The sequence below is a fragment of the Hyperolius riggenbachi genome, chromosome 2 (assembly GCF_040937935.1).
Source record: "Hyperolius riggenbachi isolate aHypRig1 chromosome 2, aHypRig1.pri, whole genome shotgun sequence".
NCBI lineage: Eukaryota > Metazoa > Chordata > Amphibia > Anura > Hyperoliidae > Hyperolius > Hyperolius riggenbachi.
Window position 1 is genome coordinate 223692592 of NC_090647.1, and position 12001 is coordinate 223704592.

At 42.1% G+C, this 12001-nt stretch overlaps 1 protein-coding gene across 1 annotated transcript in view; it reads left to right on the plus strand.

The window, feature by feature from the left end:
* The first annotated feature begins 237 nt into the window (after window positions 1-237).
* FHL2 (four and a half LIM domains 2) overlaps window positions 238-12001 on the plus strand; it is a 106387-nt gene continuing 94623 nt past the window's right edge. The window contains exon 1 of the mRNA XM_068268238.1: window positions 238-281. The gene's annotated coding sequence lies outside the window, so the exon portion shown is untranslated. The remainder of the gene's footprint in view (window positions 282-12001) is intronic.

A 12001-nucleotide genomic window follows, 5' to 3' on the forward strand; every position in this document is an offset into this window, starting at 1 on the left:
TCAGCAATTCTTTTCCCTATCTATGGGATAGTGCTTTACATTGCTTGAGATGTCTTATTACAGTACTGTGGCTTTGATGCCTTAAAAGGATGGTGTCTCTGAGGTGTCTGTATCTTTTATCTGTGGACAAAAGATACAGTATTAATAGCGCAACAGGCAGAAGAATGTCACCCCGCCCTCCTATAAGCATCGCAATTGTTTGACTAATTTGGTCCATCAAAACTCCTTGGCAGTTTTCCTCTCTCCCAGTCTGTCAGGAGAAGTGAGCCAGCGCACAGCAGGTGAGTGATGCTCTGTTCCATCTTTATCCTCCAATCTGTTGTGTTTTTTTTTTTTGTTTTGTTAGAAAAACTGAACATTTCCTGTGCAGGTACAATCTAATGTTTGTGGATAGGTTTAATGTTTATGATGCTCTTTTAATCTAGCTAGTTCTCTTTAAAAAAAACTGTAGGATTATACTAGAAAGCAGTGTACAGCACTTATATCATTTACAAGGTATTTTAACCTACAGCAATTCATTAAATCCCAGTGTACTGAAAACAAACTTGGATTATGACTGATTGTATTAGGATGATGTATCAAGATCATTGCACAGAAAACTAAGCAAGATCTGAATGCGTTTTTCATCAAACATTATTATTATTTAGTAATTATATAGCACTGACATCTTCCGCAGCGCTGTACAGAGTATATTGTCTTGTCACTTAACTGTCCCTCTGAGGAGCTCACAATCTAATCCCTACCATAGTCATATGTCTAAGTATGTATGGTGTAGTGTATGTATCATAGTCTTAGGCCAATGTAGGGGGAAGCCAATTAACTTCTCTACATGTATCATGTAGTGTATATATCGTAGTCTAGGGCCAATTTAGGGGGAAGCCAATCAACTTCTCTGTATGTTTTGGGATGTGGGAGGAAATCGGAGTGCCTGGAGGAAACCTACACAGACAAGGGGAGAACATACAAACTCCATGCAGATAGTGCCCTGCCTGGGATGCAAACCGGGGACCTGGCACTGCAAAGTGAGAGCACTAACCACTATTCCACCTTGCTGCCCAGTTGAAATCTGGTTAAATGCTGTTAAATTAACCCTGATGAGGTAAAGTCACTTTATCTTTAAAGGACAACTGTAGAGAGAAGTAAATGGAAGCTGCCATATGTATTTTTCTTTTAAACAATACCAGTTGCCTGGCTTCCCTGCTTATCTATTTGGCTGCAGCAGTGTCTGAATAAAACCAGAAACAAGCATGCAGCCAATCTTGTCAGATCTGACCTTAATGTCAGAAACACCTGATATGCTGCATATTATCAGCAGACCCATTCAGGGTCTATAGCTAAAAGTATTAGAGACAAAGAATCAGCAGGGCTGCCAGGCAACTGGTATTGCTTAGAAGGACATAAATATGTCAGCCTCCTTATCCCTCGTGTTACTGTTGTCCTTTAGGCTTCTTGCACACCAAGACGTTGCATTAGGTGCCACGTTAAGATCGCATAACGTGCACCTAACACAACGTATGGTGCTGCAAGAGCCGACGGTAGAGTGAGCCGCGTTAGGCGGCTCGAGTCCTATAATGTCTCCCAGAGTGGCGCTGATTGGCCAGCGGGACCACGTTATGCGGAGCGAGACACTCCGCATCACGTGGTCCCGCCGGCCAATCAGCGCCCGCCAGTGCAGTGAATATTAAGTAGCCATGTGCGCGGCTACTGTAGCTGGCTCTCCCCGCCTCCTCTCCGCCCCCCACTGCGCATGTGCAAACAGTCTAACGCGGCTATAGCCGCTCCAACGCCGTAGCATGCTGCACTTTGCACAGAACGTGCAGCGTTACATGTAACGCAACGTGGGCTGTGTGAACAGCCCACTTGTGTTACATTGCTGTGCGTTGGGGGAGCGTTACAGGCGCACTAACGTGCGCCTGTAACGTCTTGGTGTGTAAGCAGCCGTAATCTTTTCCTTACTCCTTATATTATCTAGGTAGAATAATGTGGGCTATACACCATCCCAATAATATAGACCTGGGCTAGCCATAAAGTTGTAGTTGTTTTACCAATAACCATAATATTAAGGTGCTGCTCATACAAGGTTCTGCAAAAACTTTTTGATTTTTTTTAAACATTTTTCAATAAAAACAATTGATTGTATAGAAAAATCAAAATGTATTTTTATTCTTTTTTTTTATCGCGAAGATTGATTTTATGTAATTTTTTAATAGCTGTCAGTCATGGTGAAAAAATCATGATTGATTTTTAGGAAAAATTCAAACAGTGTAGAGTGGATTAGTTTGGTTTTTTGAACAATATCATCATTCAAAAAAATGTCTTGCATTTAAAAGAGTGAAATAAAAAATTGTATGGCGTAAGGCTACTTTTAACATGTTTTTCATTAGCCAGAAAAAAAAAGAGTCACTATTTGACTGCGCCATATAAGCAACTCAAGAGATGTGTCTTATTAACGTGTAAATTGATGGAGAATCAAGCAATCCTAACATAAACATTCAAAGTATAAAGATACCATGGGACAAGGTGTTTACATACATGTTGTTGATCGACTGGCCCTGCTTGTGACCCCTTTTCCCTACCAGGGTAGATTTCAATCTTCCATTGCCATGCGCTCTCCCTGCTAATGTCCCTCTGTTGCTGCTGCACTCATCTGTCTAATGATAGCTGAGCTCCATACGCTGTTCAGGGGACAATTTTATTGACTGACCCTGTGATCACTGTGAGCCAATCACAATGATCACAAAGAGAAAAAAGGCTCTGGTTCTTAAAGGACATCCGAGGTGAAAATAAACTGATGAGAAAAACAATTGTATCTATCTCCTTCTCCTAAAATGACTTTTTTTTAGATATCCCACAGTTTTATTTTATATTTTAATCTAGTTTTTAAGTTTTTACTGTTTTATTGTCTCTGCTGAATGACACCTTCACTGAAGTATGCTAGAGCTCAAATCTATGAATTATTTTTTTTGTCTCTTTCCTGGTCTCAGAAGCCATTTACTGACAGGAAAGTATTTTATGGCTGTAATTACTTATCAGTGAGGATTGTACTATAGTCTGACCCAGTCCGATCTGGTCCCGACCCAGACAGAAACTGTCACTTTCATACCTGATGTTTAACTCTTTCAGGCAGAGGGGAAAAAAAGGAACACAGCCTATTTATTTGTGTGCTTGGCACTATACATACACATGTCTATCTCATCATGTCACATGTAACCTCGGTCGTCCTTTAAAGGGGTTCTGTGGGGGTTGTGGAAGAGAAAAACTGACACTTACCTTGGGCTTCTATCAGCCCCGTGCAGCGGTAATGTCCCACGCCGTCCTGCTGCCATCCGCCGTTCCCCGCAGCCGGCACCAGGCTATTATTCGTCTGACATACAGACGAATAATGCGCGTTGCCGTGCCTCCGCTCGCGTCATCTGAGGCTTACTGCGCAGGCGCAGTACAACGGAGCCTTGTACTGCGCTTGCGCAGTAAGCTTCCGATGACGCAGGCGGAAGCGAGCGGGTGCGCGGCCATTCTAGCACAGCCGCAGTTGGATCCCATGCCGCTTAGACCGGGGCCGGCGGCGGAGAACGGCAGATGGGAGGAGGACGGCGTGGGACATTACCGCTGCACGGGGCTGATAGAAGCCCAAGGTAAGTGTCCGTTTTTCTCTTGCACAACCCCCACAGAACCCCTTTAAGGGGCCAGAGCCTAGTCTGGAAAAATGTTACAATTGTCTGTTAAGAGGCAAAACTACTTAAAGTGTTTATCTGTATGATGAATGAGTTGTAGACATGCAGGTTTATAGTTTTTTTAAAGTGCCTTTTGAAACAAAAAATTTAAACAAGAATATTCAATACACATTTATTAGATAATTTATTACTAAGCATAGGTTCACACTGAGGATGGTAACTGATTAAAAAAAGACACAAACTCCAGACACGTTATTGCGTGTTCGACTGGAATGTTAATGTGATGTTACCATATTGACTAAGAGAATGCTTAAGAAATGGCCAAGAGGCATTACATGCAGCATCAACATCCTGGCACAACATTGATCAAACCAGTGTGAACACCATGACTGGGCACCATTTCTTTATTCTCCCAGCATTGCCTCATTGTTCTACCAGTGACAGAAATGTGGCAATGTTGGCATTTAGTGCCAATGTGAATCTAGCCTAAGCTATTCTTGTGGCATAGTAGATGTTATAGCAGATAACAGTTCCATCTTAAAGCACTAGTCCCAAGTTTGAATATCTGCCGCCATGAAAATGTCTTTTTATGTAATTTTAACCAGGGATGGTCGTAGTCAGCCAACTTCGCTACGCTGGAACTACATGTATTTTTATGCAAGCTTTGCAATTTACGGCTATGTAATCAGAAACTTCACTACGTTTGCATTCCGTAGACTACGTGTTAAAATACGCAAGCTTTGCGTGGTGCGAAGCGTAGTTGATGCGACCGCTTATGCCCTTATGCGGAAACATTTCCGCAATAATCTTCAACCTATTTGCAAATATAAACTAATATAGGCGTACATTACACCTTCCAATGCGGAATTGTATGCGTATAAAAGGGCAATAATATTTCTGCGCATGCGCAATGATCCATATAGATGCAGTTACCGCATGCGTAGTTGACTTCGCAATACATACGTCAACTATGCGTAGCGGGCGAAGCTTCGCATAGCGGGACTACGACTACGCGGACATGCGTACGTGTAGTTCTTAAACTTTGCCTACGAACTACGATGCATAGTTGCGTACTACGACGCGTAGATTTGCGCTGGCGTAGTTTACGAGCAACCCTGATTTTAACTACTTTTGAATAAAGAGCTATCTTTACTTGGTGGTGCCAACCTGACCTGTAGATGTTGCATGTGATATGCCTGTGGTACTAAAAGGCAATACTGTATGTGGCACACCACATTCTATTTTTTTATCTCGACACTAGTGGCTGGTCTCAGCAACTGATTGGAGTGACATGACTATGTGCTCTCTAAAGCACTGTGGAAGGTTGCAGTGCTATATATAGTATATAAATACATAATAATACCCTTCCATAAAATGAAGAAAGTACATTAAGCTGGCCCTGTAAGGCTATGCCTTTCTGATTTACTGTGTCCTATAAAACAACACTAGCTGGGATATGTTTGCAGACTGTAGCTGTTAGCACAAGGTAGTTAACAGTAGTTAATGGTAATATATCATCATAATGCGTAGAGCAGAACAGTGAACAGGTGAATGTGCCAAACATATATAAACAGCGATGGAGGATATTTATACTTGAAACAGTGCCAGGGCGAGAGTAGTATAGGTCATAAAACTATTATGGCAGCATTTTTCCTTTACTCTGTTGGGTGATGTTTTATTAGATCTTGAACAGAATGTTGTAGTGCCATGAAATGTAACAAGGCTTAGAAGCCGTCTAAAGAATGAGTGAATTACACGATGTTATTACCAAACAACTATTGTGAGTGGAAATTCCAACTCATACAAAAGTGTCAGGACTTCCACACTGTATTATATGTGTGCTTTTACCTATGAAGCAACAAGGCTATTGAGAACAAGCAGCATCCAATTGTTGTCGGGCTGCACATCTCCATCTTATTTCCTGGTTGGCAGTTTTAAAATGCATGAGCGCTAGTTCCACACTGGGGCATTGCATTGCATTCCATTATAGCATACACATAACACAATCAAAAACAACATTTGCAGTGGCATGCAAAGCTGCAGGCAAAACGACAACTGACCAATCTGCACCTTGCTTGGCAAACATTATGCATGCCATCCTGTGCACTTCTAGCAACGCATAATGGGCTTGATTCACTGAGACAAATAGCATGCCTTATCGAAGTTAGCACGCCTTATCACAGTTAGCACGCCTTATCAGAGTAGCATAGAGAGCGCTACGAACCCGCAGGGGCTCAGGGCAGGACAAGTGGAGCTCTCGTCATTGCCAATTAGCAGGCATAAGTTTGCTATGCTACTCTGATAAGGCATGTTAACTTTGATAAGGCGTGCTATTTGTCTTAGTGAATCAAGCCCTATATGTTCTGCATTACAACAATGGAATCAATTCCATCACATCGCAACTAATGTGGCAGGAACTGTTCATAGACTTTGAATTACATCATGTTTCTGTGCGCAAAACATTGTTCATTAAAATGCAAGCCAATGTGTCAGTGTGAAAATTCTCTAATTATTGATATGTGATAGTTCACAATTCAGCAATTTGCAGATCCAAGTTTCTTAGGTAAACAGAAGCAGAGTTGCATCTCATGTCAGAAATCAAATATGAGTCATATCTCACTGGGTCTGATTTATTAAACTAAAGCACAATGGGCCTAATCCATGAAGCAGTGGTTGGGCATTGCAGTAATAGGACTGGTTGTTCTGGGTAACTGCGCCATTTTCACCTGGTTTTCTTTACACCTATCTTGATTAATATGGAATTTTAACTGTGTGGACCATTTGGACTTTTTAGAGAGCTGAATATATTATGACAATTAGAAATTCACCAGATAGGTAATTGGCTTCAGTTAAAATGAAGAGAAGTAGTGGAGGGGGTTGATGGAGAGAAAGGGAAACAGGGAAAGAGACAGAAACAGATAGCTGGCCGAGGCACTGAGAGTGGTTGAGGGCCGCTATACACCTGCTAAATTCTCGACAGAGATGGTCCCAACTGGCCACATTGGCTGAGAACCATACAGGGCATGTACAAGGCTTTACAGGCAAAACATCAACATATAAGTCAGGTAACTGGCATTGTTTATTAGAGAAAGAAGATGGCAGCCTCCATATCCCTCTCCTTTCAGGTTCCCTTTAACAGCAGTGCACACTCCAGCACACACCTTGACAGGAATAGAATTTTTTATTAGATAAACTTGAAACTTGTCATCAGAATAAAACTGCTAGGATGAATTTGACAGACTGGGAGACAAACATATTTCATTGTTATCTTTTTATGTCTTTAAGCTACAAAAATTATCTGGGATTGATCATTCGTTCTAAAAGACTTTTATCTAACGTGTGTATGCAGCATACGCTTTCTATGTTTATGCCATAAGAGTAGGGAGTGGGAGTGGGAGAGTGAAGTGGGTTCAGACTTCTGCGGATCAGGATAGAATTGCATTTTGTTTTTGTCAAGTGAGCTATGAGTATGCTAAGGAGATGAATGGTAAGAAATGCCATTCATTTTTTTGGACCATATTATTCTTCCTCCTAACCTTTGCATTTTAAGTAATGCCATGCTTAGGTGATTTCTATGTGGGTGAATATAGGTTTCTTGCACACTGCAGTGGCAGTTGGAGTTTATGTTCCTGAATTTATACTTGACACACAGTATATATTTAATTTGAGCTATACTAAGTTTAGTAAGTTTTCCATATTTTCTAGCAGTAAATCCACTCTGTGCATGGGCATGTAGGTATGTTTAATGTTTGTTTAATATTCTTCAAAGAAGATTGGACTTAAAAAGACTAATATTTGTAGAATACCACAGAAGGGTGATTTAATTAATCGGAGTAGCATTTATATTCCTGTATTGGGAATGTAATAATAAAGCATTCAGATATCTATTTCTTGCAGGGTGTGACATACAGTAACTGAGCTCAGCCATGCTGTGATTTCTTGCCAAACCACAATGCCAGTTTCCAGCAGCTCAGGACTGCAAAGCATTATAACGTAAGTTATAGTCGCACACCAACGTTCTGCAATGGTCCCATAATGGGTCCATTTACATTGTTGTTTTGGCTCCATGGTGCATCAGGTTTCTGCTGTAACGATGCAGGCTTAGCTATGTGTTACTGATCAGTGTGCATGTTGCACCCATATTACAAAGGACTGGCATGAAGGTACCATGCAGTGCACCGCAGTATCTGAAGATGCTCATTTTGAAATCCGTAGCAACAGGCCTCATTCATGTCACGCAATGTGAACTTAGCCCTAAAGCACACCTGAACTGAGATAGGTCTGAGATATACTGCAGGGCGCTTTTCGATCTGTCAGTGCTGCGTTTGCATTTTTAAAAACACGCTCCCATTGACTTGCATTAAAATCGCCGTAAAATCATTGCAAAATTGCTGCTATCATGATTTTTCAAAAATGGTGATATTACCATGATTATATCACGACTTTAATACGAGTCCATGGAAATGTGCTTTAACAAACGCAGTGCTGATGGTTTAAAAAGCATTTTGCAGTGTGTCTCAGCCCATATGGAGGCTGCCATACAGTATTTATTTCCTTTTAAACAATGCAGATTGACTGGCTGTTTTGTTGAGCCTCTACCTCCAATGCTAGGTACATACGATACAATTTTCTGGCAGATTTACCTGCCAGATCGATTTTTTTTCAACATGTCCGATGTGAATTGCAATCCATTTTCCTATTGATTTTCTGTTTGATTTCCAAAGAAGTGAACACAAATCAATCAAAAAATCGATCGAACATGTTGGAAAAAATTGATCTGGCAGGTAAATCTGCCAGAAAATTGTATCATGTGTACCTAGCATAATACTTTTAGCCATAGACCCTGATGAAGCACACAGATCAGGTGCTCTCTCTGACTGCAGTCTGACTGGATTATCTGCATGCTTGTTTCAGGTGTGAGACCAGCAGGACTGCTAGGCAACTGGAATTATTTAAAAGGAAATAAATATGGCAGCCTCCATATCCATATCACTCTCAGCTCAGGTGTCTTTTAACCACTTCAGCCTGCAGGTTTTTTTTCTCCTTATGGATGAGAGGAATTTTCACATTTCAGCGCTTCTCCCATTCATTCCCCAATAACTTTATCACTACTTATAACAACAAAAGGATCTATACCTTGTTTTTTTCACCACCAATTAGGCTTTCTTTGGGTGTTGCATTATGCTAAGTATTATTTGATTCTATGCATTTTAATTGGAATAATAAGAAAAAATTGAAAAAAAAAATCATTATCAGTTTTTGGGCCATTATAGTTTTAAAATAAAACACTGATCTGTGGATAAAAGCCACATATTTTATTTGCTCATTTGTCCCGGCTTTAAATTATATCCCTAGTACAATGTATGGTGACAATGTTTAATTTGGAAATAAGGGTGCATTTTTTCAGTTCTACATCCATCACTATTTACAACCCCATAATTAGACACTAATATACCCTCCTGACAAATATAAAAAAAAAAAATCAGTCCCTAATGTATGTAGGTGTAATTTTACTATTTGGCCACAAGATGTCCTCACGCATTATTTTCTATTAGCGTACTATAAGTACGCAATAAGCAATTAATGTGTTACTTCGGAAGTGACGCAGGCATCTCATTGATGCCGGTGATCATGGGGACTTGAGGGGAGATGAATAAATGGGAACAAAGTTCTCATTCATTAATCTAACGATCAGCGGCGGGAGCGAGCGAGTGGGAGGGAGCGCGGCTGCACGATCGCTCCTGCTTCTGAGAATGATCACTGTTTTTGAACAAAAACAGTGATCATTCTTTCTGTACAAGATGGATTGGCTCATGGGACTTCTGTCCCCTGCCACCAATTCCCCCTGTCTCTGGGACCATTGTGAACGCAGGCTGCCGCGCACACAATCGTGTGGGCAGCCCTGCAAACAGCACGGAAGTGAGTCTCGCGTCCCTGTGGCTTTAGCAGCCACGGACGTGAGACTCACATCCGTGCAGCTGAAATTGTTACATGATGTATCTCCTACAGAACCATTTCCCAATAGAGTCACTGTTAATATGTAATAAGGGCTAAGTTTACTGCTCTGTCTAGCAAACCATGCTGGGGTTCCTCCACCTCATTACAGAAGAAGTAGGTTAGTAAAAGTGATGAAATTTCATCTAGATAGAACACAAAGTGTAGGCTTGAAGCTACATTGGCTATCATTCATAAAGCATTTCCGCATGCGGAAATGCTTAAAACAGCTGACTTTACCGAACACTCAGCAAGTTCGGCATTCATAAAGCCTTTTTCCGCATGAAAAACTGACACTACCGAGCAGAGTGATAAATTACCGCCTTGTACGGTGACTATCGGAACAAATGTAACAAAATGGTAATTCATAAAGAATTACGCAAGTGGTATGTGGACGGGAAATACCGCTCCCTCTCATGTGGCGATACTAATGTAAAGTTAATGGAGACACAGACCTCCCAGGCAGCTGCAGTAGAGCGGAACACGGAGAAATGTATCAACTCAGCTGCTTCCTGTGTCTCCGCCTGCTTACCGCCAGCCTAGTTCGGGGAATCTCCGCACTGCTACCGCACATGGATACATTTTTATGAATGCCCACCCAGAAGTCTAAAATACCGGCAGCGGTGTTTTCCCGCATTGATTCTCCTTACCGACAGCTCCTTCATGAATGATACCCATTATGTTTTTTTTAGAACATGTACAGGGATTGATGATTTGCTATTAGGTGTTTGCTACCCTTTGGCGAGTATTACCAAACCATAGGGGCTGCTAAAAGGTTCATTATTTATTTTTTAATACATGCAGTACAGCCTTGTTTTTATTAAGTACCGTATATTCCGGCATATAAAACAACTGGGCGTATAAGACGAGCCCCCAACTTTTCCAGTTAAATTATAGATTTTGGGATATACTCGACGTATAAGACTACCCCATCTTCCAACGCACACCAAATAAAAAAAATTAAAAAAAAAACATAATTAGTTGTTGCTATGTATGAACAGATACTGGTGCTGTACTGTATGTGGTACCCAGTATATAACAGTATATAGGCGATTCATTGGTTGGGTTGGTCAACTCTCGCTCTACCTAAGTGGATTAGTCAGCTCTCCCTTTCTATGTGTTTATCAGAGCGGTATGGAAGAATAGATTGTGCTGTGCCCATAAAACATGCCTCTTTCACCCTTCTGGCCCATCCTTGTATCCTATTTACCTCCTTCTCTGCCTCTCAGATCTCGCAAATGCACGTCTGAGCCTCTTCATTACAGTCCTCAGCAGTGAGATCTGAGAGTTGGTAACAGGATAGGGCTTATTACCCGGCATCAATGACATCCGGCGTATAAGATGACCCCTGACCTTTCAGAAGATTTTCAAGTGTTAAAAAGTAGTCTTATACACCAGAATATACTGTAATAGTTTTTCTGAGAGTTTGTACGCAATATTAGAAATACCTGGCATACTTGTATAAGTCCACTATTTCTACCTTTATAAACCTAGGTCCACACTAGGTTCGTGACGGATCAGATCCGTTTGAAACGGATCCATTTTTTTCCCCTCCATTTTTATGTTTTTAAAAATGTTTGGAGCATACTTTTCCAGTCCGTGCCCAGGGAGGGGAGGCCACCGAACCAGAGGGTGAAGCAGCCAGCACGGGGTGACAGCGGTCGGCGGGGAGGGGGGATGCCCTCCTCCCTCACCTGGGACCCCCGTCCCCGCTACCCCTCCAGCTACATGCACAAAAATAATTAAAATGTATGTATGCCGCAAGTGGGGAGCTTCCCTTCTTTACTTCCTCCGCTCGCCGCGTCACTACCTGCAATGCTGCCCTCTATACTTCGGAGGGCGGCATTGCAGGAAGTGACGCAGCGAGCATAGGAAGTAAAGAAGGTAAGCTCCCCGCTCGCGGCATTCATACATTTTAATTACTTTTGCCCATATAGCTGGAGGGTTAGCGGGGACAGGGGACCCAGGTGAGGGAGGGGGTGTGTCCCTCCTCCCCGCCAACCACTGCCACCCCCCACCCCCGTCTTGGCTGCTTTCCCCTCCAGCATGTCGGGCGGCATTGCCGGAAGTCACGGTGAGCAGAGGACGTAAGGTGCTTCCCCGCTCGCTCGCTATACTTTTACTGCACATACCCAGGTGAGGGTTCCCACCACCGTCATGGCTGCTACCCCCTCAGGCTACCTGGGGGACACCTGTTGGGGTCCTGGCTGCTACCCCCACAGCCATCTGTTTTTTTTTGGGGGGGGGACAAAAAAAAAAGAAAAGAAATGGATCAAAAACGCTTGCTGCAAAAGGGAAGCATGGATCCATTTGTGTTCCGCTTTCTTAAAACGGGA